The 26,968-nt window shown below is 43.1% G+C and overlaps 1 protein-coding gene across 2 annotated transcripts in view; it reads left to right on the top strand.

Moving 5' to 3' along the window:
* The window catches only part of ranbp10 (RAN binding protein 10), a 44,547-nt gene extending 40,175 nt beyond the window's left edge, over positions 1-4,372 (top strand). For both annotated transcript variants that reach the window (XM_037107691.1, XM_037107690.1), the window contains exon 15: positions 933-4,372. The gene's annotated coding sequence lies outside the window, so the exon portion shown is untranslated. The remainder of the gene's footprint in view (positions 1-932) is intronic.
* Positions 4,373-26,968: the final 22,596 nt, after the last annotated feature.

Genomic DNA, 26,968 nt, shown 5'->3' with positions numbered 1-26,968 from the left:
GAGTAAAAACTGAGTAAAAGGTATTAATACCATGGCCACAAACAATACGGGTGCTCTACACAACAGTCTTGGTTGTTAAGATGGAAGAAAATCACATTGTACCATATTTCAGTCAAGATCTTTCTCAAAGTTCTTGTCCTGACTATGTTTTTTTTTTTTTTTTGGCAAGTGGTGCAAACGTCTTAGAGCTTTCTATATTGACCTAAAATCTACTTAAATCATTTCAACACCTTCTGAGTCCGGCTGAAGGTAAACCCAGATGTTAGATGCCAGGACTAGCTATGGTAGCTGTCTAAACAGGGATTTACTTCCCAATTGGCAGTATGCTGTCAGCCAAATGAGGTATTTCTCTGTAAAAGATAACACTTGTTACTTACTGTTACACATATTTAAGGATTTGGCTTAAACCAAGGCAAACATATTACAAATTACATCATAAAAGTGCCCTTAAAGACTTTGGTTGCGTTTGTTTTGTTCAGCCAGGACATAGATCTCTTTGCAGTTTGCTTGAAAAGCTAATCCAGGGGTCTTATTTCTTTATTTACTTTCAGTCAGACTTGCAGACAAGTGTTTGAAATGATTTATGTCAAATGTAAGTGTTGTTTTTTACAGCTTAAGAAGGCTTAACTAGGCTTTCCCTGTTTTTCTAAGTCCACATTGGTAAAACACATAGTCAGAATGGCCCAGTTTTGCAGAATAAAAGCCAGATTGAAAAATCCCAAGAGTTTACCTTAATAATTCAGAATGATGACATTTACTGAATGACACACACTGATCATACAGTACATTAATGAAAAGGCAGAACAATTACTCCAAACCAAATAAAAAGAGCGTAACAGGATATTAGATCCAGGCTATGCATGAATATATCTGTTTTAATCATGCCACATTCATACATTGCCTCGCTTAGATGATTATCCGTCTCTCCACAGGTTAATGTTAAGTAGCACTGAGAGAAGGCATGTCCAGCAGGTAGTTGTCATGGCGACGGAGGAAAGCGCATGCGTGTGATTGGTGTGTTTGGCTGTCCCGTCAGACCGAGCCAGCGGCACAGACAGAGGAGCGGAGGAGAGCGCGAGAGAAGAAAGCTTCCTTTTAATTTAGTATTATCAAATAAAGAAATGTGTGACACTATTTAAAGATAATTAATTATTATTCTGTTTATCTAGCCATTTTTATAGTTTTTTTTGTTTTTTTTGTTTTTTTTTTTGTCAGTTTGATGTGCTCATCCCGGACAGAACAAATCGTAACTCCCCTTTTTTATTTTTTCTTCTGTTGTAATGGGTGGATTTTGATTCCCTACGATCAGTATCTTACTCACATTGTTGTTGTTGTTCACCATATCACCGACCACAAAACCAACCTCTGGTTACCACAGTGACCCTCCCACAGCCATGGGTAAACTTTACCTAACCTGAGGTTTCTTTACGTCATCTTTAGTAAGAAAAAGGAGATTTATCCTCACAAAACACCCACTGGCAAGTTGGTCTATGTCTTGAAATACATTCAGGAGGGCGAGCAGACCTCAGCATATAGAACACCTCTGATTGTGAGAAGTGGCTCATTAGCTGTGGTAACGTTTAATACCATACAGTAATGAACAAACGTAAGAATGTAGTGCCCTGTGTCACAGATTGAGTTAACAAATTAGAAGCCAAAGAATAGGACACATGCTGAAAGAAAAACCTCACCCAAGTAAAAAAAAAAAAACACAATTGAAGGGCCCCTGAAGAGACACACACTGCCAGTAACAAGATAGAGGAGGCGATGCATGAGGACTCAATTGGTTTATCAGAGGTGTTGGAGCCTTAATTTTACTGTAGCAACCACGGTATTGACCAATCAGTGTTGTGAAGGTGGGAGAGCTCAGCCGCAGCTGACGCTACGACACCCGCTCTTGGGACCCAGCCTAACACTATTATCATGGCCACCCTTGATGCCAGCATTGGGCAGACTAACAAGCACAGCGTGTGTCAAGTCACCCTTGGGGATGTCATTACTGGGGTCTTTTTTTTAACATGGTCCACAACCTGTCCTGCCCTGTGCTTGTGCAAATAAAGTCTCAAATTAAGAGGTGAAATCAAGTGCCAGGGAGGAGACTGTTTTTCATTTGAGGGTGCATTTTGTGATAATTAAATTACAGTTTTTCCATTTTGGGCATTCCCCTTTCAAGTTGTGACAACAAGTTGCATATGATTTGAGATGACTATGTGCTGCCCGTAAATTGGACAAGAGGAAATCGGTGCAGTGTATGTGATATGCTGTGTTGGGGTTTTTACTTTGATATCATAATGTTGTTCCAGGACCGTCATTGCAAGTTGACCAATCACACTTTAGTGATGTCATAGCTTTGCAACTTCTGTTGGTGTTGTTTCTGGATCATCACAATAAATGAGCTCTGAGATCTGTCAAGGCCGCATTTTGCGCAAGCCGTCGTGGCTTCATGGGTTGTGTACAGGACCCTCCCTCAGGAGACTGGGGTTTGTATACTGCTTGGAAAAAATGTATTAAACTGTTCAAAATTATTTTATTGTATTATAAAATTATTTTAACACTTACTTTGCCTATTATTTTTCCATTTCTTTTAGTATTTTTCCTGTTACTGTTTGAATAGGATTCGACAACAAAGATACTCCATATTTTTGGCAAGATATTTACCTAGGAAGGTTGAAGCAGCAAAACTGCATAGTTAGGTTTAGGCAACAAAATGACCTGTTAAGGTTTAGGCAATAAGACTGTCTGGTAAAGTTTTGGCAACAAAAATATCCGGTATTTTTGGCAACATAATGACCCCAGTTAGGTTTAAGCAACTTGTTAGCCAACAAAAATACCTAATGGTATGTACACCGACAATGTATATAACGATACGTTGTAAAAGACTGATATGTCATATCATGTTTGATGCCACAGGTAAAGATGCAATGCAATGGCATTGAAGGCATAACATTTCAGATTTTTAATAAAAGTTGAATATGACAAGGCCAGATCATTTTACTTGTGAGGATACAGAGATAGCACTGGGTGCCTTTGTGGCTTCTGTACAGGAAAGCAAGAGAACGCAGCTGGCACCGGTCTATCAATTGCGCAAAACCCTTTCAAATGTTATGAATTAATACGTGTATTTTTATCAGTCATTTTGACAACACTGAAATGGTCCCTTCGGAAAACGTGTTACAAAGCTGTGACATCACAATAACCTGATAGGTCAGTGGTGGTCCTTGAGCAACATTAATTATGATGTTTTAGGAACTAAACATGCAGCCCCAAACCTCACCTTTGTTTCAGAGTGTTTCTCAGCCTGTACGATAACTTGCAGTGATGGAAAGGAAGAGTCTTTATATTGTTCAGGTTTGCTGCTGGCTACCATCAGATATACAAAGTAGACCCCTTTTTCCCCCTTTTATTGAGACAAATCTGTAGCAACAGAAATCTGCCAATTCAAGTAGCCAGCAGTGTGCAAGCATTGGATAACGAACAAAAAAAGACATTATGACATGAGTAAATCGACCTATTTCCATCACCATTGCGTCACCATTGGATTTCAATTACACTTGTTTTGTTCCGTCCCTTTGCTTTATCTCAAACAGTGTAATTTTTTTTTGTATGTACACTTGTTTTCTACCCAGTAGCACTGACTGAATATTGTCTGACTCGTGTGAAGCTGTCACTCTGGCTGCTTTGTTGTAACCTGGCTAATGGCTTGTGGATCCACCCTGAAGTGTATATTTCCATTTATAAGAGCATCTATGGTAGAGACCTATGGAATAATGTAATACTGGAGATGTGTGTATGCACTGGGGTTTACTACAGGGTATGTGGTCACATTTTTTACAGAGCTGGTTTTTATAAAGACCTTCTGCTATAATGGAAACTATTCTAATAACACGTACAGTACCTTCTCAAAACATCTGCTTCTACAGCTTCAAAGGACTTCTGTTACACACACTTCGACATGAAAGAACAACCTCTGTTGCATACCTGTAGGGAACGAGTCTCCCAGCTATCCTTTGTGTTTGAGCCTGGGCTGCGTCTCAGCACTGTTACCACGCACCCTTCCTCTTATCCCTGCATAGACATAGCCACTGATGTGATCAGTGATTGTTTTAATGAAAGGAGGGATGTGAACAGTTTTTGGAAACGGGCCTGAGGCCTCTGAAGCCACATGGACTTCTTTGAGAAGAGGCCAGAGAAATGGATTCGGGCGTCGCTGTGCACAATTGACTTCTATCATAATTTTAATTTCATATTTTGACTTTTGAGTTTTAGCAAAAAACAAAAAAAACAAAAAAAAAAAAACATGGAAAAAAAAATTGTGAATTGAGTTACCCTCTACTTAGCATGACTTTTAAAACCTTTAAAATGATATAAAAAAGGAAAAATGATAATTGAAAAAAATACCTATGTACTGGAAACATGTTAAAAAAGAAATATTGTATTCTGTTTAATTTTGACAGAATTATTTTTATTAAAATACATCCATAAGCATACGATTGTTCTCCTGTTTTTATTTGTGTGTGCTCTCATTTATTTAATCGTCTTTCTTCATACAGTACGAATGTGAACTGCAGCCTGCAAAGTTGCTGGATAAGGGACGTGTCTCCGTTGTTTCAATATTCACCCAATGCATATATAAGAGTGAAGAACCTGCATAAGAATTATTATCGTATTCATCTCCAGTACATCAGTTTGAGGGTACAATCAAGTTTCAGCTAGGGCAGGATAATATATCAATATAACATCATTATCTTGTATGTGACTGGGTCATCTTACATTTTTGATATCATCATACGGCGTATGTGTTTTTTTGTTTTTAGTTTTTTCCCAAAAGCAGCTTTACAGTGAATGTAATGTAATTCTGGACTTACCAGACCAGTTCATCTATTACTTTCTTTACCTACATAGCCATTATATCCACATCACCGATGATTATATGTCACAAAAATCCAATTGTATTAAAGGTGCAATATGTAGAAATTGCCACCTGTCGAATCCATAGCCAAAACACAGTGGGGCTATCACCAAAGTAACTGCTAATTGCTGCTAACTGTAGCTGCTGTTAGCGAGTTAGCTCAGTTAAAAGTGTGGTTAGCAGTCCAAACTTGGGGCACTGGGGGAGTGTTAGCGCTTACACTGCCAGAATGTGAGCTTTGCACCTGGACATGCTAGGCTAGCTGGTAAGCACGCTAAGTTTGATGGATGGATGGAAACTTTATTGATCCAGAGGAAAATGTAGACATCCAGTAAGCAGCATACAAGTTACTACAAACATGACATGAAATGTCTGTCACATCCAACATCTAACAAACCCCCTCTGTCAGGTTAAAACCACAAAGACCTGAAATGCTGAAAAGAAGACCCGCCAGATCAATATTGAATTAGACTGACCCTTTGCAAATAAAGAAATAGACACTGTAAGTACCAACAAGACAGCAGTGCCTGGATTTAGGTTGTGCAAAATGAAAAGGGTTGAAACAAACTGAAAAGTAAGTCCATGATGAAACAAGAGTGTCTGCAAAACTTAGCGTGAATTGACATTAAAGTTTTCAAGTGCAAAAAGGCATTTGTCTTTCTGTCTGTCTGTTTGTTCCCCCCTGCCATAACTGAGAGTTGATGTACAATCTAATGACCAGGGGGACAAACGAGTTTTCTGAATCTGTATGGAGAGCAGTGTGACCGGCCTCCTTCTCTCTGCCCCTGTCACCAAGCTCCAGCTCAGTGCCCACACAGAGCCAGCCCTCCTCCTCACCGGTCTGTCCAGTCGGGCTGCGGCCCTCTGCATGCTGCATCCTCCCCAGCACACCACAGCATAGAACAGGACACTGGCCACCACAGACTGGAACACATAGACAGATATCTCTGCAGCATAATGCACAGAAGTCCTGAGGACAAAACTGTTATTTCTTCACATTCTGTTGATCATTATAGTTATTTATTTATTTATTTATTGAATGTTTTCAACTAAAAGTTCTTACATACTGCACCTTTTTGTCATTCCCATGATATTGTCACAGAATCCATATTGAGGTATTTGGACAAGAATATTCTGATATCTGATTTTGTCACCAAATACTAGCGTTTGTGAAGTGCTTTTGGGGAGATTTCAAAATATTTATGTATATATTGTGGATAACTATATAGCTTATAAATATTGCTCCAGTCTCAACAACTCAAAGGCATCAACAAACTCATAATAATAATGATAATAAAAACTCACTGCTATAAGACTTGAGCCATGGCCTATTATTATGTACAACTCGTTCGTATGTGTGAGAGTAGAGAGGCTCCCCTCAACCTGGCACAGGTTTGGAGGAGACCATTAGCAGCTTTTTGTTGAACCATAAATGTAGGTGTTCGTGTGTGGGCTCCTGGATCTTCAGGTTAATGAACTGAAACGCTGAATAATACAACTGTTCATTTTTCTCCTGTGGGTATGATCAGTGTTACTCCTGTCATTAACTACCACACGATTCACCGCTGACAGCTTTCATTCTACGGAATTGCACAGATGTTGTAGCTGTGATATTTCCAGTGAGAGAAGTGTAGTCTGTGCTTAATAAATAAAGAAATGAACAGAGGAAAATAAATAAATAAGTGTGGAAATGAACAGCTCTGTCACTAACTCAAAGCACTGCCTCTTGGCATGTTTCCTGTTTCTATACCCTGGTCTCTTGGCCTTACCAGCCTGGGCTTGAACTGTGGGGGCGTCGCTACAGCAAAGTCCTCTCTGGAATCTCTTAACACCAGGCACAAGGGCCACAACAGACTAGAGGAAGGATTTGAAGAAAGCTCCCCCCCCCCTTCCCATTTTTTGGTTTAAAAAATGATTTTAAAAATCAGCCTGCAGCAGATTAGACGCTTGCTGACAAACTCAATTGTCTGCAATAAAGACTTTTTAGAAGACTATATCTGCTACAACTATCTGTGCTGCCTGTCAGCTGTGAGGTCTTTGTCAAAAATGCATGGATCCTCCTCCCCTGAAGGCTGATTTGACACGACTGTGTATGAACCATGGGCAGTGTGTCACTGTTGATGATCTGTACTGTGTTATTTTGACCAGTGCTTAAAGGATAACTCCACCAATCTCACATAATAAAGTGTGTTTACAGGTCTTGGGGAGTATTGCTGCATGTGATCTGACAAATTGTGTCCCGTGATGTCACTCAGTGGCTAGGTTGCATTATGGATAATGTTGTCACCATATTTTGAAAGGCAGTCCAGCAAACTGAACTACTATATCACTGTGGGACTCATTATGGACAGTTTAAAAACAAATGACCAACCCAACAACCCACAAACCAACCAACCAAACACCTTCTGTATTCCACGATTCTTCTTCCTTTTCAAAACCTGGTGTCCACATTACCCATAATGCAGCTTAGCCACTAAGTGACATCAGGTTACGCAGTTTCCTCTGGAGCCACAGCAGGCTTTATTCTACTGTTTTTAGTAGCTTTACTCAAGACCTGTAAACACACTTTGATGCGTAAAACTGGTGGAGTCACGATGAATAGCCAACATGACTGTGTTTTATAGCACATACTGTAATGGAGCACCTACTGAAGTCAAATATATGTATCTATTTGAATCATATTGTAGTCCATAAGTGTGATGGCAGACTCAGATCATTTGCATCCCAATGCGTTACACTTAACTGTAATATACTGTTGTCACAGGCCTGCTGTTGTGTAGACGTGTGTGTGTGTGTGTGTGTGTGTGCCTGTTCACACATCACTGTATGGAAATAAAGTTAAGCTAATGTGTGCTGTGCTTATCATCGGGCAGATCGCTTTACATAGGACACACATAAGTAAGTCATCCATTATTGCTTCTGTATGGTACCTGTCTGTTGTACAGTACTCAGACAGCAGAGGGCAGAAGGAGATTGGGGAAATACACATCCATCAGCGCTGAGAGGCGTCCTCAGGTGAGATTTGACTTTTTTCTCTAATTTTATTGTTCATGTTAGACATTTTCACATAAAGAACATACATACAATAGCGTACTGGATATGAGACCTCAGGCTTCTTCCCGTCACTATTGTTTTTGATGATCTACACATTTACTCTATGTAATATCTCACCGATGATTTTTGGATCAAGAGAAAAAAACAGCCTGTTTTATGTTCACATCTGTATGTTAAACATGTAGTGTTCTGTACAGTAGGGTTAGGGTTAGGGACACAGGGGTCAAATAAAGAAACCCTTCATATAAAATCTGCTGAACGGCAGGCCGCGGAAAATCAAGCTGTAAAATTACTAGAATATGTCACATCACTGCAATAAAGTGTGAACTAGATTTTTTCGCCCCATCAGTCATAACCCCCATGTGTTTTTGTCCAAAAATTCTACCTACATACCTGTTTCACTGAACCATTAAACACTTACTCAAGTACTTATGTCTTATTGTTAGAAGTATTTCTCTATTCTACTAAATTTCATACTTCGTTTTCAATCTTATTTCCAATTAATGCTCTGTGACTTGTAGATCTGGTTGCAGCTGTTTCTCGCACTGTGTTTACACCAACACACTCAGGCAAATTTCTTGTATCTGAAAACATACTGTGACATTAGATTAGAGCATTGGGTGGTTCAGCCGAGCTGTAGAGACACAGAGACACCAATATAATAGAAAACAACAGAGGCCAGAGAGCAGAGCCCTGCGGCACACCACATGCTATCTGAAAATGTGGACCATGGATATGGGAGAGCTGCCTCGCGGTCCACGAGAAGGTAAAAGTATCTGTTCTTAAGTTTTTTGGGTTTTTTTTTTCCAGTTTTAATCAAGTGTTTCTCAAACTTCATGTGAAACTGAGAGATTCCAAAGCCTCATGGTGTGTAGGACAGAATTGTGGTTTTTAATATCAAATCAAATTGTATGTAAATTCTGTTATTTGAGTTGGCTTTTCAGACTTCTGCCATGTTTGGTGACCATGTTGAGACACTGCCTGCATAACATATTTATGATTCATGTAAAAAAAATAAAAATAAAAAAAAAGGTTGGTTGCTATGTGAGACTAAAACTCTCCAGTTTGGAGCCAGACATGACTACACTGTTGTCTTCGTTCTTCCCATTAAGGCGACGGAGACAATGATGAATGAGTAAGCGAGGCTATTTGACCAGACTATCATCTAGTTGGGCTACAATTTGCAATATACACTTGAAGTAGGCCGATTGTTCTTGGGGATATTGGGAGGTTAACGTTTGGTGGTCCACGAGCTGCTGTAGATTGAGACTTTCCATGCTGAAAGATTGACATAATGAGTCGTTTCAGCAAGTGACGTATCCACATTCGCAAGGTGGATCGGTGGGTCAACACAGCATCTGAGGTAGCTGTTTGCTTCTCATTTCCAGCGCTGTTTTGATGATTCTTTAAAAGCGTGACCACAATCGTTTCCTTAGCTTAAGCACATGGTTGCTGTTGTTGTTACCACGACGACAGAGGTCCCCAAACATGAACAAAGTAGTCATTTTAATGCAATGTTTCCCCAGTCTTATGTGAGTGCTTATTTTATTCCAAACTATGAACTTCCTCTGAACCTACCCAGGTTCTAAACACAAGAGAACCCAAGACAAGCGCTGTCACACTGAAAGATGGATTCAGTTTTCAGTTATTTGTAACTGTTCTGGAAGACATACGCAAACAATGTCAGTCCTAAATCTGTAAGTCCAGAACACATGGCAGGGATTTGTTGTTTCATTTGATGAATTGGCGGATCTATCTGGCAGCTTCATTATGTTATCTGTGAACGTGTGATGGCCTCATTATCAAGTGGCAGCCTTGTCGATAATTATTTCAGTATCAAGGCGGTGCTCGGAGGTAATTGGCTCTCGCTCAGAGCCCGCTGCTGCTCTCCTGAGACGCTGTCGCTCATGGATATCCCACACCTGGGTCGTGGCCTCCTATCCTGAAACACGACAGATGTGTTGTTCCGGATATCTTAACAACTTAATCGCAAACACATGCCGGTCTGTCTCCTCTGGAGCTGGAGAGCCAACGTGACACCCTCAACGTCCAGCTGCCGGATCTTAACAGATCTAACCGAGCTTTCCGGTGCAGGGAAACATCTCAAACATGCAGGACAGACGGCCTCCAGGAGCAGGATTAAAAAAAACACACTGCCATAAGGTATTGTTATGTATGCAGGTAAGACTGATCTCAATGAGCTTCACATTCAGTGGATACAGTGAGTGTCATTTTATTCAGCTGGAGCCTTGTTTCACAGATGTATGATATTTTTAACGTAAGAGCACCAATGTGAGGCCTGTGGAGGCTTCCAAGTCTTCAAGATTTCACCACAGTTACTGAATGTGTTTTTCACCGGACCCGGCTATTTGCGTTCAAGGCCGGTCCAAGAGGAGCGGACGCCCTGGCACAAGCCGACACATAATATATGTGACTGTGATGCGAGCGTTGGACAGAGCGAATGAGATTTTTTAAATTATTTTTTTTCTAACCCAGAAGCTGCTGAAATGGAATTAAAATGCACAGCCTCGATGTTGTGAGGTTTGAAACAGGCAATGAAAAAAAAAAAGGGAGGGGGGGGTTAAAAAAAGGCCCCTGACCACTTGTGGCTCATACAACACCGACGCTACAGCTCCCAGCGGAGTGACACAGAAGCACAAGCTGGTCGTCCAGAGGTTAGTTGCTGCCGAGGCCTTGTTAAAATTCCCTTTCTTGTGCGTGCAGAGAGCTGAGCGTGTGATTAAGCCCGAGGTGAGAGCGGTGGGCCGCCTCTGTCGGCACTGCGGCCGGTGAGTTTTCTTCATCGTGCATCACGCCCTCGAGGCCTGCAGGCATCCTCAGAGCGCCGCGAGACCTCTGGCCTGTGGAACTGGGACGGAACATTCAGCGTGGTTGCTATGGTACACGTTAGTCACCATGACAACCTGCTACAGCGTTCTCGTTGGGGGGGGGGGGTACATAATGCAACACCCACTCTTATTGCCCAATCGTTGTGATGCATATTCATAGTCACATGCGAGTCATTAGGGACATTTTTTTTTTTTATTATTAATCTACCCACCCATCTATCTATCCATCCATCCATCTACCCATCCTTCCATCCTTCTATTCCTTTTGGCTTGACTAAATAGTAATTACTCTGAGGCCAGTTAAAGGATGCAGCCCCCGCCTGCTCTCAGCTAGATTGTAATGGGTTCATAAGCGCTGCTGATTGAATTGATTGCCACAGTTGGAGTCTGGCTGAGATGTACAATGGGGTGAAATATGCAAAGCGCAGAACATTAATCAGCTCACACGAACAGGCTACAGGCTCTCATTTTTATTTCAGGTACAGTTGAAAATATATATATACACTACAAGTCATACGAGAGAAGTGACAGCAAATGGGAGAGATTATTTTCCCATGAAGTATTTGCAGATGTTCCGCAGCGTTCCCCCCTCAGTTCTGTCGTATCCACACGTACAATTATTTTATTCATCATTTGCTCCTTAAATGTGCGGTTATACTCTCTTTACAGTCTTAATGTATGCTATTCTGGCCATAACACATAAAAAGCGAAAACATATGTTCAGAGGCGGGCTACAGCATATATGCAAATGGTTTATAGTACTTACCTTTTACATGACGACAGGGTATTTCAGGGGTATGGGGTCCAGATTAGAATGGAAAGACATGACCTATGTTTGTTTAAAGATATTCTGTGTTGTCAAACCCAGTTAAAACCCAATTACTGTTTGGAATGTATTCCGTTACAACCATTTAATGTGTTTACACTCTGTCGATGTCTTTCCATTTGTTGTAGCGGCTTGTGTTGAGTCCACTGTTCCCCCGGCTTTGAGTGACGTTCAGCTGCTCAAGGTGAGTTTCACGTTGCTATTGATTGAAAAATGTGTAATTTGTAATAAGGATTCGTGTGGTGTTTTCAGGACGTGAGAATCAATACATGTGGCTCAATCAACCAGAACTGAAGTCTCAAAGTTCATCCAAAAAATGTGTTTTAACAAGAAAAAAAACAAAACATAAAATAGCTACAAACAACTCTGGCTTAATCCAAGTCTCCGGGGATCCCAAAATGATCTGAAAAGATGTTATTTATTACATTTTAAAGCTAAAATCTTCAGTGTACAGTAGCTGCTACAGTGAAAGGCAACCGATCTGAAGGGCTTAACCAGATTCGAGCATGTCAAGGGTGCAAATAACGTCTTTTCTAATCAATTTGGGATCTCTGGGCTTCCAGAGACTTGGATGATGCCGGAGAAGCTGTATGGATCCATTTTATCATACTTTTTCTGCACGTTTCAAAACAAGTCCCCATCTACACCAGTTGTTTAGGAGAATGCTGTTTCGCGGTGAAGCTCCAGAAATGTTTTGCGGGCCACGAAACTTCACCTGACTTTCCATCCGCATGGCCGTGAGCAGATAATGAGCGAATTTTCTCTTTTGGGTGAACAGTTCCTTTAAGGATCGTAACTAGTATGTTCTCAGTTTCTCATTCAGGCTTTTATAAAGTAAATGAATTTATTGCAGAGGAGGCGCAAAGGCACGGTGTGAGTTCTGCTTGTGACTGTTTGGTCTGCAGGAGCAGGCGGGGATCCCGGGGAGCTGGTTATGAAGCTGCAGGCTTGCAGGTAAGAGATGAGGACGGACGTGCGGGCGCCACTCGCTGAGGCAGACTGTGACTTGTTGTCAAGAACGTGAATGTACAACAACAAAATCACTAGTCTTCCACGGCGCGTCGCACCGTCCTGACATGCTCGGCTCGGCGCCGCGGCGTCTGATCATCTGACAGGAGCGTCCGTCTGACTGCAAAGATGGAGGATTTTCCCTGATCGATAAAGATTTCTTCTGCCTGTGAAAAACATTGACATCCAGGATCATGTTTCTAAACAGGGGGAGTTATTAATACAGTCTTTTAAGGCTCATCAAATGAAAATATTGCGCAAGACAATGTCACAGCACTCAGCGCTTGATAATGGCTAGCCTAAATGTGTTTGCACTCTGTGATACATTACATTAATCGCAGTTCATTCATGGCGCGTGATGTAAACGTCCGGGGACATTAAGGCACTCTGCACGTGTAATGCAAACAGGGGCGCGAGGAGACAACGCACAGTGGGGGAGACAAAGCTTGATGAATTCATGTATGAGTGTCTGTGCTGCCTGGGAGCTGGTAATAACACACTAACAACACAACACACACACGGGCGCACACACACACACACACACACCATCTCAAGTCTCACCGCTGTCATTTCACCGTGTATCCCCACTCTGCTACGGTGCAGGCTGGATGAGTGCGTGGGGGGGGAGAACACACACACACACACACACACACACACACACACACACACACACACACACACACGGAAGGCTGTGCAGTTGTGACAGAGCAGCTGTTTTAATAACAGAAGAGTAAAAGGACACAAGTTTAATCTCCTAATATTGGTTCTATAAAGCTCTGCCAATAAAGCTGGATCTCTGCAAGATAAGGACGAGGACGGCAGAGGAGAGGAGAGAAGGAGAGCTGAGCAAGAAGAGGGGAGGCAAGGAAAGGAAAGGAAAGGAAAGGAAAGGAAAGGAAAGGAAAAGTGGAGAAAGCAATGACAAAGGGATAAGGAGACTAAAGGGAAAGATATGGGGAAAAGGGGAGAGGAAAAAATTGTAAGAGGAAAGAAAAGAAGAAGAAAAAAGAGTGAAGGGGAAAATAAACAGGTAAGTTAAGAAAAGGAGGAAGGAAATTAAGAATAACAAAAGAGGGTAGAAGGAAAAAAAGGAACAGAAAAGAGGTGAGGAGGACTGGAGAATGGGGAAAGGAAAGAGGAAAAGAAAAGGAAGAACAAAAACAGAAAAAAAGGTGGGGAAAAAATGGGGGGTGGACAGGAGAGGCAGAAAGGAAAGGAAAGGGGGGGAAGGAGTGAACATTTCTTTTCTTTCTCCAGTCTCATTTTTTGAGAGGAAAATGCGGAAGATGACAGTAAAGGAAAGGAAACAAGAGGAAATGGGGAAGGAGAGAAAAGGGCAGGAGAGGGAGAAGAAATTAAAAATGACTTCTAAGTGATGTTGCATGAGAGGAGTAGAGATGAACAACGAGACTGAGCGGAAAATAAGGAAAGCAAAGCTCAGATGGGTGAGAATAAAGCAGCGAGATCACTGTTTTCATGTTCGTCAGCTGTGTGTTGCGCAAGTCAAACATCACAACACTGTGGGTGCAGGTTGTGTCGTGAATGACAAACATCCTGTAAATGAATGATAATGGCTTGTTTAGCTGGAGCTCGCCCGCGGCGTCTCTGCTCCATCCTATTTCCTGGTAATATCGCCGGCTTCAGCCTCGCTGACCTCTCTGCCGTTCTTCTATTTCTATTAATCTTTAATGGCGGGTAAACGGCCCCGCGCCACACACTGACCGACGCGGCTTTCCCCACCTCATTATTGTCCCGGAGGAGAAAACAAAAGCAGGAGCAGCAACATCATTTGGCCGAAAATCTATCGAGGACGCTGACTTTTATATGATGTCTGTAGTGTTTCTCCGTCAGCTGGTTTGTCTGCTCTGAGCTGTTTCAAGCCTCGGTGAATTCCTGCTTTTTTCTTTTTTTTTTTTTAATTATGGCCAAGATGGTCACAATGTGTCATTTCTTGTCTAATGACGGCCATCTTTCCCAGGCTGATGGTTTTACTGTGACAGACAGGAAAGCTGAGGCACAGCAGAGCTATAAAGTTTTCAATTTTCAATGTTTTTTTGTGCTCTTTCTCTCTTCGGGTCAATAATGTGTAGTCTAGAGTGTATAGTATACACACACACACACACACACGCTCACACACACACACTCAAACACACACACACACTGGTGCCCTGCTTGCTGATCTCAACAGAGGTCCATGACACTGTGACATTTGGAAGTAGATGAAATGACCGACAGGGTCGGGGAGTGCTGCGCTCCATGTTTTACTGCTTGGGTATAAGAGCTCCTAAGACCTGAAAAGAACACACACACACACACAGACCCACACACACACACACACACGCATGCATGCACGCAAACACACACACACACACACTCTTTGAGACCTCAATGCTTGCTTCAATACCTTTCTATTCATACGGCTGCTTTCTGGGTGCTCTCCTCTGCTGAGCTTTTCAGGTCCTCGTTGGGGTTGAGGCACTACAGGACCCAATCAAATCTCAGCCTGCAGCCCGCCATTAAAGAGACGATGCCAGGGGCTGCTGAGCTTTTGATTGTATAATTTAAAATTTGTATATTACATCTGCTGGATGAAAACTTCATATCCCAGACAGTCTTTTTTTTTTTTTTTTTTGCAGGTATTACCTGACAATTCTTATTCTACCCCTGACATGGATGATTGATGTCTGAATTCACAGAAGAGGATAAATGGATTTTCCTGGTTTGCATATTAAAACATACCGCAGAGGACTGTTGCAGGCCTGGTATGAAAAGGGAAACACCCAAACCGGCGTTTCACAGGCTTAAAAGCATGTGATTATTGTAAAATGACAGCTTTTTACAAGAACAACATTGTTTTCACAACACCTAAAAAGTGGTAAATCAGTGAGTTGCTTTCCGTAATTGATTTTCACACTAACTAGCTGAGGCTCCCGCGCCGCACTTCCAGAGATCATTTGTTGGAGAGCGAGAGTCGCGCTGAATTATGGAGTTTCTATAAGTGGCACTTTTTTGATCTGGCGGTGGTCTGTGTTTTTCTTACAGTCGAATCCCCTGAAAAGACCAAAACCAGCTACATCCTCAGCTTCATGTCTCCAAAAAAAAAAAAAAAAAACGATAAAAAAAACGATAAAAAAACCCCAAAAAAAACAAAACAACCAGAGTCACACTGTTGCACTGACTGACATGTTGCTTCTTTATAAAGAAAAGTGCCGTGTTTATTTGGAAGCCCATCTCTCCTGCTGTAAACACTAGCAATGACACTAAAAATAGACAGCAGACAACACTTTACATAGCTTAGCTGACATTCACTTGTATGAAAACGCTCCAGACAAATAGGGGGTTGTATGAGGTTTAGTCGGGCGAGAGTGGAGGTTAAATCTCATCTCATCACGACAGCATTATTATTATTTTTTTCTTTTGTTTTTCTTTTTGCTTCTCTTGCAGTGCGATGCATCACATCGCCCTCTCTCCCGGACATGTAAAAATATCATTGAGCAGAATTGTTGCAAGGTATCCAAACACGTTTTGCTTTTGAATTATAAAAAAATAACAGGTAATTTTCTTTCCTCTATAATAATTACTGATGGCTCTGAAGCCTTTCGTTAACTTTGGTTAAACACTACCCACACTCTCAATTTCTGCAGGGTTAGTCTGCCTATATTTCTTTCTTTTTTCTTTTTTTTTTTTAACCCTTTCTCATTGGTCATTTCTCCCTTTCATCTCCTGATTTTCTTAGCGCTAGGAACCGAACGGGTGTTACTCAGTTTCTGTGTGGGATGTGTGACCCAGAGGCAGAGGTGAGCGTGCCTGCAGACCCTGCCCGATGTGCGTCACTCGTCCCTGAAATACGGCTCCGAATTTAACTCCCCTTGTGCGAGACCGTCATGACTTTGGATGACTTCTTTGTGTATCATACATGTTTTGTTTTTTTTTAGATGTATTGGAGGTTTCTATTAATCTTTGGTGTAGCGTTCCATTACCGCAGAACATCTCTTCTCATGTTGGTGGATATGTTGGTCGGCTGTATGTCTAATTATCCTTTATATAAGCAACACAGTGGTCACAGAGTCACGGAACACCAATGTAGATGTTAATGTAGTTATCAATTATATCAAGGAAAGACCTAAATAATGTATACAAAAATGCGGGAAAAGAATACATAGACACAACGTTTATCCTAAAGAACATTTATAAAACCCTCCACCTTGTCTGAGCTCTAACATGTAATCTGCGCAGTACCCAATTTACTGTTCTCTGAGTTGCTGCAGCTTAAGATATGTATTTTATTTTTTTTTGTTGCATCTCACAGCGAACGTGTACAGCCTCCACATTGCACCACGTCGTGTCTGTAGTTTCTCTCTTTACAATGCCCTCATCAGAGTCAGCTGTCAGAGCAAACAATACTCAGAATGACAGCTGCCTCGGCTGGCCCGCGCCGCCACCAAGTTTAAGTTACAGGAGCCATTGATTCTCTATGGGGTGCTGGCGGCCCGGGCTCGCTCGCACAATGTCGGGCCAACAATGTGGCTGCATTGTCCGGGTCACAGTGCTGAGCAGGAGAGTGACAGCGTACAGCGGGCTATGAGTTCATTAGACCAGCACCGCTCTCCTGTCTTTCTCTCTCTCTCTCTCCCTCTGTTCCCTAAGTGCTCCTCTCTCTCCCCCTGCCCGGCGAGGTGTGCCCTTCTCAGTACTCATTAACGTCCAATATGAGCCACTGAGTTACAGGTATTAGCCGAGGAACATTGAAGATGGCCACACAAGGACATGGCGCCTGGTTAAACCCATGAACCCCCCCGCGCGCGCACGCAGAATGACACATTAGGAATTAGCTCCACATCCAGTCTGCTTTTTAATTTTCACATTCAAAGCACATTAAGAAAATAATGGGCTCCCCATAGTTCACATAACTTAGTGGCTCCTAGTTATCTCCGTCTCTCTTTCTGTCCCTCTCGAGGACTTAGGTCATACTCAGACTTGTGTGGGAGAAAATCTCAGAGGGTGAGTTTGGGACTATTATTCTCCCAGCCCTGGTCCGACAATTACGGGGAGCCTGCTGAATAGTTCTATGTCATTAGAGCAGGCTAAATTATGCTCTTTACTTTGGGATGAAGGTCCTTTCACTCAGAGCCAAAGAGAGAAATAACTGAGAGAAGACAGCAGCAGCGTTCGCCGCAAAAGCTGACAGACTGTTCAAGGACAGCAGCCTTTCATTCGCTCCTGGTAACGTTCTATATTAGACTAATGTTCAATTAGGTTGTCAAGGCCAGTTGGTGAAATATAATTCTTGCGCAGAGGCAGAGGAAAATCATTTCATCATATTTCCATCGTATCCAACGGGAGTAATTTCCTGTTACATGTATGGTAATCTAATCAAATCATTAGCCATCGGCCGATCGTAGATAGGCTGAGATTTCGCGTTAATGAGAGCGTCTGAAGTGGCTCGAATCATGCGGACAAGGCTCTTAACGTGCCGTTGATAATGAAGTCGCACCGCGCGCAGGTGTCACGACAGGGGGGCGGGCAAAAGAAGCGGTGCAATCGAACGCAGACGACATCCTGGCACTAATGTAAAGAACCTGAGCACTGGAGGAAGGGTCTTCACTGGCTCATTAGCTTTCATGCTTGAACAAACTACGTGAACAAACTGTATTTTTTTTCATGACTGAATATCTGAATAAACAAAATGACCGTAAATTACAACGCAGTTTCATACCGCTTTACTCTGTTTATATGTGGCGGACCCTGCCACCGTTCTAGCCTTCGAACAGTGTTCTTGGATCTTATTTTCCATTCGCTTGTGGAAAAAAAAGATAAATATCTCTGAGTTTGTGTTATTACCTCATTAATATTCTAATATTGATTTTTCCTCTCCGAAAGTACACAGTGCCCCTCTAAGAGCTTCACAGGGATGGCTGGATCTGCTGGGTTACATTATATTCTACAGGTGGTTCTGTTATTGCACGTACATCCTGTGTATTATATATCAAAGCCACAGGCTGCTCAGCTGTCTCTGCTGCATCAAACAGCTCTCAGACGTATACTCCATCACACTCTTTCTTTCAAGTCCTGTTTTTCTTTGTGTGAAATGACAGACGTGTGATTTGACTCTGCAATAGACTCTGACTTGGTGAGTGAGATGCTCAGGAGGATTTTATGTTGACCAAAGCATTTCATCAGAAACCTTTTCCAGTTAATAATTCATCAAAGTCGTGCTAAGCGCAAGGATCTCTTGCAGATTCAGAACAGCACGCAGCGTGAATGGTTGAAAGAATTTGCAATTATTGTAACTGAGCTTTTGATACGAAGATTGAACTGTATTTTGGCTTTTACTGCTGTCTGAACCAATCTATTAAAAGGATTTTTTTTAAAAAAAAAAAAAAAAAGGAAGCGGCTGTGGTCAACGCTCTCCTCTCAGAGAGCTCAGGATGAACTCGTGCCTCAGCACGGTACGTTACGCGTGACTGGCAGAGCCTCGATGCTTGTTTTTTTTTTTTTTTTTTCCTTTTACCTTAAGTCGAACTGCCGGGGCTGACCGCTGGCTCGGGGGGACTCGTAAACTCAAATGCCACGAGGGCAAACGTGGCAGACATGAGCTCCGGTCGAGCAGCTGCTGTTACGCTGCGCTGTGGCAGTAAAGCGACACAATCCACAATGAATATATAAACATTAGAAAACATGCCGCTTAAATGCATTTTCGGATTTGACACAAGTTTATATAAAAAATTTAGAATTGACATGGATGTAGAGCTCCTGATATGTTGTAACCATGAGAATCCAGAGCATGCATCGTCTCCTCTTCTGTTCTTTCCATTTTCATTTTCTTTTCGTCCTTCCTTTATTCCCTTTTACTTTCCTCTGCATCTCTTTTGTCATTTAATTTCCCCCATTTTCCTATATTTCACCTCTGTTTTGCTTTTCCATCCCCTTTCTTTCTGCTCGTCTCCTTTTTCATTTTCTTCCATTGTCTCCCCTCTCTTTTTTCCCTCCTCTCCTCTTTTGTCTTTTCCCTCCCTTTTTCCTTCCCTTTCTTCCCTTCCGTTTAGCTCCCCATTTTCTGTCCTCTCCCATTTCCATTCATTTTCCCTCTCCTTTTGTTTCCTCCCCTCCTCTGCCCTTTCCACTATCCCTTCCCCCTTACTCTTCCTCCCTCCTACTTTCATTCCCTCTTCTCCTCCTATCTTCTTTTCCGCACCTTTCCTTTTACCTTTCTTTCCTTTAGCTCTATGCTCTCTCTCTCTCCTTTCATCTTTTTTACCTTTCTTTTTTTTTTTTCCTCCCTCCTCCTCCTCCACCCCTCTCATCTCATCCACAGTTCCTGTCCTTGCACCACCTGCTCAGATCGATCCTGCCATCGCAAATGGCCACTGAGCGGAAGTGAGCAGAGCCGGACGTGGCTACTTCCTGCACAGCATGGCGGTCATTTCATCACCCGAGTAATTTGTCTAACACCCCCCCACCCACCCACCCACCACCAACACCACCACCGCTGCCACCTCCTTTACCCCCATGGCCTTTTCAACTCAACTCCCCGTCCTCTTCTCGGTCTTTTTTTTTTTTTACCTTGGTTCCTGATCTCTCTCATTTTCTCTGAAGCTTCAGGATCTCTCTAAATACCACGCAGGGCTGCAGACAGGAAGATGACAGACCATCAAGGGTCGCTGTAGGCTGATCATTAGCAGTGCCCTGTGGTTGACTTCAATTAGCCTGCAGAGACACTGCGCTGCAGCCGGGCGCTGTGCGAACATGTAGTCAGGTGGGCTTCACGGCTCTCAGATTTACAGTTGGATTTTAGTTCTGGCACCTTTAAGATTCACACGGAGTGACCGCAAATGAGACCGGAAGACGCAACGCTTTTCTATCTGCCTGGGATTTTGTACTAAATCAGAGCCAAAATGCTGCTTTTTGAACTGCAACTTCACAGAATGATTTACAGTATGATAATAATTATAGCTCAGATATAATTGCTGCATTAATACAAGCCCTAATACTCATTATTTTAGTTTTAAGAGCCAGTCAGTCAGTCATTGTCTTTCACTTGCATGTTGTGAAGCCGCAAATAATCCTGATTGACCCGCCCCGACTCTTTCGACATATTTTGACTGCCATTATTGTAAAAAAAAAAAAAAAAAAAACGAAGTCAGTGAAAATGTCACTGAGCATGGTGATGGCTGATGAGGAGGTAGAGGTGGAGGGAGAAATCTGTGGAGTGGGTTAAAAGGCATGGTGGAGAAACGGAGACAAGAAATCGAGGGGGAGACAGAAAATAAAAAAGATAAATAAAAAAATAATAATAATAGTAATAAAACAAGTGAATGCGAGAGAGCCAATCTGCTGTGACGCCGAACAGACATCTCTGGGATTATCAACAATGGTGACAGCAAATGATGATTGTTGGTAATGTGTGTGTGTGTGTGTGTGTGTGTGGAGTGGGGGGCTGTGGGGGTGGTGGCAATTATGTATAACTCCCCCCTCTCTTGCTACATTCCCCTCTCTCTCTCTCTCTCTACCCCCTACGGCGGCCCTGATGGGACACAACCTTTCATTTGCTCATTGCGGTAATTGGTGTATGTGAGGGGGAGGTACATGTGTTCTGCTCCCCCTCTGCGTCTGTCAGAGAATTAGAAAATGGAATTCTCTGAAGAGCAGCAAGCTTCTGCCTCCCTCATCCAAGATGACACATTTTCATTATTCGCTCGGTGACAGAACAGATTTCGCTGTCCTCTGGCCACCGGCATACATTATGATTTGCAATTTTGAACATAATTTATGTTGTGATTAATTTGTGCAAAAAGTACGTTTGAACAAATGAATGCTCAATTAATGGGCTCGCCAATTAGGTTGACTCTTGCCACAGGTCCTCCTCAGCTGGGATGGAAATAATTGGCGATAACGTCTCTTTACCACTGCAAACGGCGTTCTGATTGGTTCACAACTGAATCAGCCCTGTTGAATAGACTACAAGGGAAATGCATTTCTAACTCGAGTATCATCGATTCTCGTCACCTCCTCCCTCTCGCATTAAATCCCTTTTCTTTTTTTTTAACCAAATAGCAGTGTGGCAATATTCATAATCGTCATTTATACAATAAGCTGTGTTTTAAGAACATACAGAAAATGTTGCTGCAAATTCAGGCTTCCGATATCAAATTTTGAATGCAAAACATACGTTATATTACACCTACAGCCTATAGGGCTACAAAAACAAACACAAAATGCTTCCATAGAGCTCAGCCGGGGGAAAGCTCCATCTATTTCAGTTGTTAAAGAGAATTCTGCAGCGCTGTTCTGCTGTGAAGCTCCAGAAATCATTTTCGGTGTACGAAACGTCACCCGACTTTCCATCGGCACGGGGGTGAGTAGACAATCAGCGAATTTTCATTTTTGGGTGCACTGTTCCTTTTCCAATGCGCCACATATGTCCTGCATACTTCACAAACGCAGCACCTGCTTTACCTATTTGATACAATCAGAAACTGAAAACAGTTAATCGCACTAACAGAACAATTAAGACCCACAGACATTTTGTTTGTTCTCTTCTGGTGGATTAGCTTCAGAAAGAGAGAAACGTTGCCGCACCATTTTTTGTGCCAGTGCCACATTCAGTGAAACAAGGTCTTCATTTTGAGCGCTAACAGTGCCACCGGTGTACTATCATCATGTAGACTTTGTTTTGTTTTTTTTGCTTTTCGGTAATTATAGTGTTCGGCTGTTAATGTGTTTCGCCTGTATTCATGTTTAAAAAACGCCACAAATCCATGTCAGAATATGAATTACCTCTTCTGTGTGTCTCTGAGGGGACCAAACACGCAAACAAATAAAGTGTAAAAGCGCAGAGTGTAACTGTCTCAAATCATCTAGCTGTAAAAAGACAACGGACATGTAAATAAATATTTAACCCCTTTGCCGGCCTATTCAAGAGAAAACGAGAGTATGTGTGATCTCCAGTCATGGTTGGAGAATCGCTGAGGGGGAGAACAGAGAAAAAAAACAGCCAGACCAATGACCTCTCACAGGGGCAGCATCCTGTACACGGCGGCCTGAGTCGAGGGCTCGCCACAGGGGGAGAAGCAGACAGAGGCGTGGGGGCGGCAGGAGGGAGGAGGTGGGGGGGCGCTGCTGGAAGAGCAGCAGGGGAGGTGAGGAGGAGAGGCGAGGGAAGCTCTCGAGAGGCGAGGTTATTGGGTTAGGTGGAAGGAGCGCAAGCAGTAAGAACAGAGGAATAAGGTGGAGGAGGAGGAGGAGTGCCTTATTGAGGGAGGAAGAGGTGAGGGAAGTGGTGAAAGAGAGGTGCGAGGTGGAGGAGAGAAATGGGGGAGTGACAGCGAGAGGGAAGGAAAGGTGCTATGTGGGGATTACAGCTGAAACAAGCGGCATATGGTAAAGGTGGAGGGGAGACGGAGAGAGGTGGAGGAGGAGAAAAGCGGGAGGGAACGGCGAAATCTTTTATCGGAAAGATTACATTTTGTTTCTCCCTTCTTCGCTTAAGACCCCCTTGTGCACCTGCCGCGGCTACAACCCAATGAAGTCGTAATCGAATAGAAGGAAATCAGATCAGCTGCAGGTGTAAATGCGCCCGAGGCACAGTGGAGTTCAGCCCCTGTCTGCATGCAGTAATTGTGTATACGGAAATAAACTCACAAACAGGTGGGAGGCAGCTCAGACTCAACCCACTTGTCAACATGGATTTATGAGGATACTTGTCTTGTGGGCTGTACAGCTGACTGAACAAGACCGAGCGCCTCCTGTCAATATTAATTATCTGGTAAATACTCGCGGTGGAGAAGGAGGAACCCAAATTGGAAAAGGCTCATACATACAGAGGATGTGTTTTAATGTCAGATGTAGATCTGCTCGGAATCGCATGAGACGTATGTTAATGCCAGGTGGTGCGGAGGGGGAGGAGCAGGGGGGGTTTAAGAGGTAAGGGCAATATTTGGGGGAGCTTACGTTTGTCCTTTCAGGTTTATTAGATAGGATATAGCGGAGGCGAGGTGGAGGAGGTGTAGCCAGAGCTACGAGCCACTGCTTCATCGACAGCAGGACGCCTTCTGACGACCTACAGTTGAAGTGGGCGCTGAACGGGGGGGGCTGTGTGTGGAGGGGAGGTGGGAGGTGGGGCCGGAGAGGGAAGGAGCTGTGGAGAACAGCGGGGTGTGAGGTGAAAGGGTTAGGGTGTCAGCGCCGTCGGCACAGTTGCAGCGGGAGAGCGAGGTGAGCAAAGGGACGGAGGGAGGGAGCGAGGGAGGGAGGGAGGAGCGGTGCGACTCAGCGGGTCCATGATACGGTCCTTTTCTCCGGCACTCAGATGTTCTCCGTCCTTTCATTTCATCCCCTTTCCTCCTCTTCATATCGACTACGCCCTCTTCTGAACCCACATGTTAAAACTGTAGGACTGAGTATCAAGTAGATGGCTAATATTGCAAAGAATTGCTATTTGAATATTGCTATTTGAATGGGAGTCCATTCACCCGCTGCTGTGTAGGAGACTCAATTTGGATTTCTTTGTCGTCCTGACGTGAGATTTCTATCCGGGCAAAACTGGATGAATCTCGAGCGTCTCAGCGGTTGGCAGCAGATAACGAGTGATGTTTGATTAGAATATTCTTAACAATCACCACTATCCCTTAATCCAAGCCTTGATCATAAATTAGATCATAAACAGATAAACAATAGTCATGTCGCCATAAAGATCCTTTAAGAGGGGCTCTCTTGGTAAAAGGTGGCATTTCTGTAAGTTCAGTTCTGTAATGGTGTATTATTTCTTCTGTGGCTATAGAGAGAAAATTCAAAGTCTGATTTCAGATATCTGGGAGCGATGACAGACTCTGCTGAGTTGCAACATGGGAGGATCTGGTGTTTTTCGAAGCTTCACTCAAACCATATTTACACCAGTATAAGCAAGTCTATGTTGTTTTTTTATAAGGGTGGGTGAACCGGCCTCTTTGTCATCACACACGTGCCGGGAAAAAAACAAAAACAAAAAACAGGAAACGGCAGATCATAAACCTCATCAGGCTGCATCCAGAACGTGCTAAACTTAGACACATTGTTGTTCTTTTTCCGGAGCTGATGATGGAAAAAAAAAGGGAGTGAGACATCTCGTTTATTTCTCATCTCTGTTGTGAGCTGCACACGAGCAGCGCTGATCAGGTTGTCGGCGAGGCTCAGCTATTGCTGAGACGGACACATGGGCGGTGGGGACAATTGTTACCTTTTGAAATATATCATAAAAATCTTTCAGGAGAACTAAATACAAGAACACACACGCACACACACACCAGTTCAGACTGGGACATCAAGACAATGTTTTTGCACTCCTGCTGGTTTTCACTGGCGGCGACAAGCACCTGTGCGTTGTGTGCAACAAAGGTTCCTAGCAACAGTCGTCGAGGAGAGACATCGTCAGGATGCACACCTGTTTGATCTGCCGGGACCCTCTGTGATAAGTGGCCCCGGTAACCATGGCGACCAGGATATGGGATGGATCCATGTGGTGCTATTGAATGGCCTTGGATTATAAACACACATACATAGGGAGACACACAAGGACGCACACACAAACTTAGGGAACACAAATCATGCTCGAAGAGGACACACACACACGCACACACACACAGAGAGTCAAGAAATAAAAACGCACAAATGCAACAGCACACAAAGAACACAAAATTGCACAAAGCCACTAAAGTTTCATACGTAATCAGGCGGCACCATCGCCCCGGAGCATGCCCGTTTCACACCTGCAATGCGGACTCGTAACAGACTTCACACTTGGGGAAATGTGCAAAAATCAGTGCAACATTCAGAAAATAAAACAGGATATCACACACGTAGGCCCACATTCCAATCAGAGCAGCAACACAATGCAGTGTGTAGAGGAAAACGAGGCGGCAGATGGCCGACATGCTGACAGTTACTCACAGTGTGCAGGTGGACGAGGAAGCGGTTTGCCTCTCGCTAAAGAACTCTGCATCAACCTTGGAGTGAAAAATGTGAATCGTTAGCTGCAGCAGTCATTCACACGAAAATAGACGTGCAAATCTGCGCACAGGAACACAGAGCAGTCTGCGCCGTTACATTCTGTATGGAGTGAAAGGCCTGATAGAAACGCGAGTGCGACGCAATCAAACGCGAACAATGTGCTCTGTGAGCTTTTCCTCCACATTCCTGCCTGGTACACGCCAATGTGAATAGTCACCAATTAAGACGTGCGAAACTCTTGAGTGCTGCTCTGCTCTGTAGTTCCACGTATGTGTGAAGTGAGTCGGGTCCAACGCATTGAAATGTAAATGAAGCCACAGTCTTTGTTGTTTGTGTTGAAATCATTTCATATATAGAGATGCTACATGTCTGTACAGTCTGCTGCACAGATTAACCTGTGCTGTCCTGCACAAACACTGTGTTAAAGAAGCACATGAACCAACAAATTAATAGACTGCAGCTGTATAGTATTTACAATTACACATAATTACGCGTAAATGATTCTTAGTCGCTCTCTCTGAGGAACGTGATCAGTGGATCTTTAATTATACGTTCCGTCACGTTGTTCTCCAGAGACTTGCTGTAATGCTGCACAGCTATTTTATACTGAATGTGACTTTAAGGTAAATCTATGTGTGATGTCACTAATGTGCTTTTCTTTTCCCCAATCGAATATAAAAGTTTAAAGATAAAGAAAGATTAAGAAATTAAGAAAAACAACAAAACTAAACAATAAAGATACAGCTTTGTTGCGTTTAAGGGACTTAAAGGTACTGAGTTGTTTGTACCATAGCAACACATAGAGGCACTCATGTGTACAATGCAGATCTTGTCTCTGACCTTCCGGCTTTTAAGCATGATCCTTTATTTGCATTAATCTGTATTTTCCTTTATGCCGACAGTCCTTTGTCAGCGCTATTGAAACGAATCCTTTCTTATCATTGTGCAGAGGGCGAGCCTGACAGCTCAGATGTTAGTCTGCCAGAGAACAGACAGACAGACAGACAGCCTGATCTTCTATTCTGCGAACCAATCATGACTCACAACCTGCATGTCACAAGGAGCGACCCGCTAAACAGCAGCACGCCTTTCTGTTCCGATTTAAACAACAGCACGGGTAAAGAAAAAAAAAAATAGATTCAATCAACTCCGCTTTTCACTTTGCCCTGTGTTCCTTGTAGAACGGGAGAACAACAGCAAAAGGTGCCACAGCTGGGGATCAAATGTCAGAGCAGATGAGGAGACTTATGCAGCTACAGTCTGAGTTAGAGGAGAAAAAACCCATCAACAAGCCACGGTTTGATCTCATCGTACGCTCACTCGAGAGAGCGCTGCGCC

Source organism: Acanthopagrus latus, chromosome 8, assembly GCF_904848185.1.
Source record: "Acanthopagrus latus isolate v.2019 chromosome 8, fAcaLat1.1, whole genome shotgun sequence".
In the NCBI taxonomy this organism is placed as follows: Eukaryota; Metazoa; Chordata; class Actinopteri; order Spariformes; family Sparidae; genus Acanthopagrus; species Acanthopagrus latus.
This window is presented reverse-complemented; position numbering and strand designations above follow the sequence as displayed.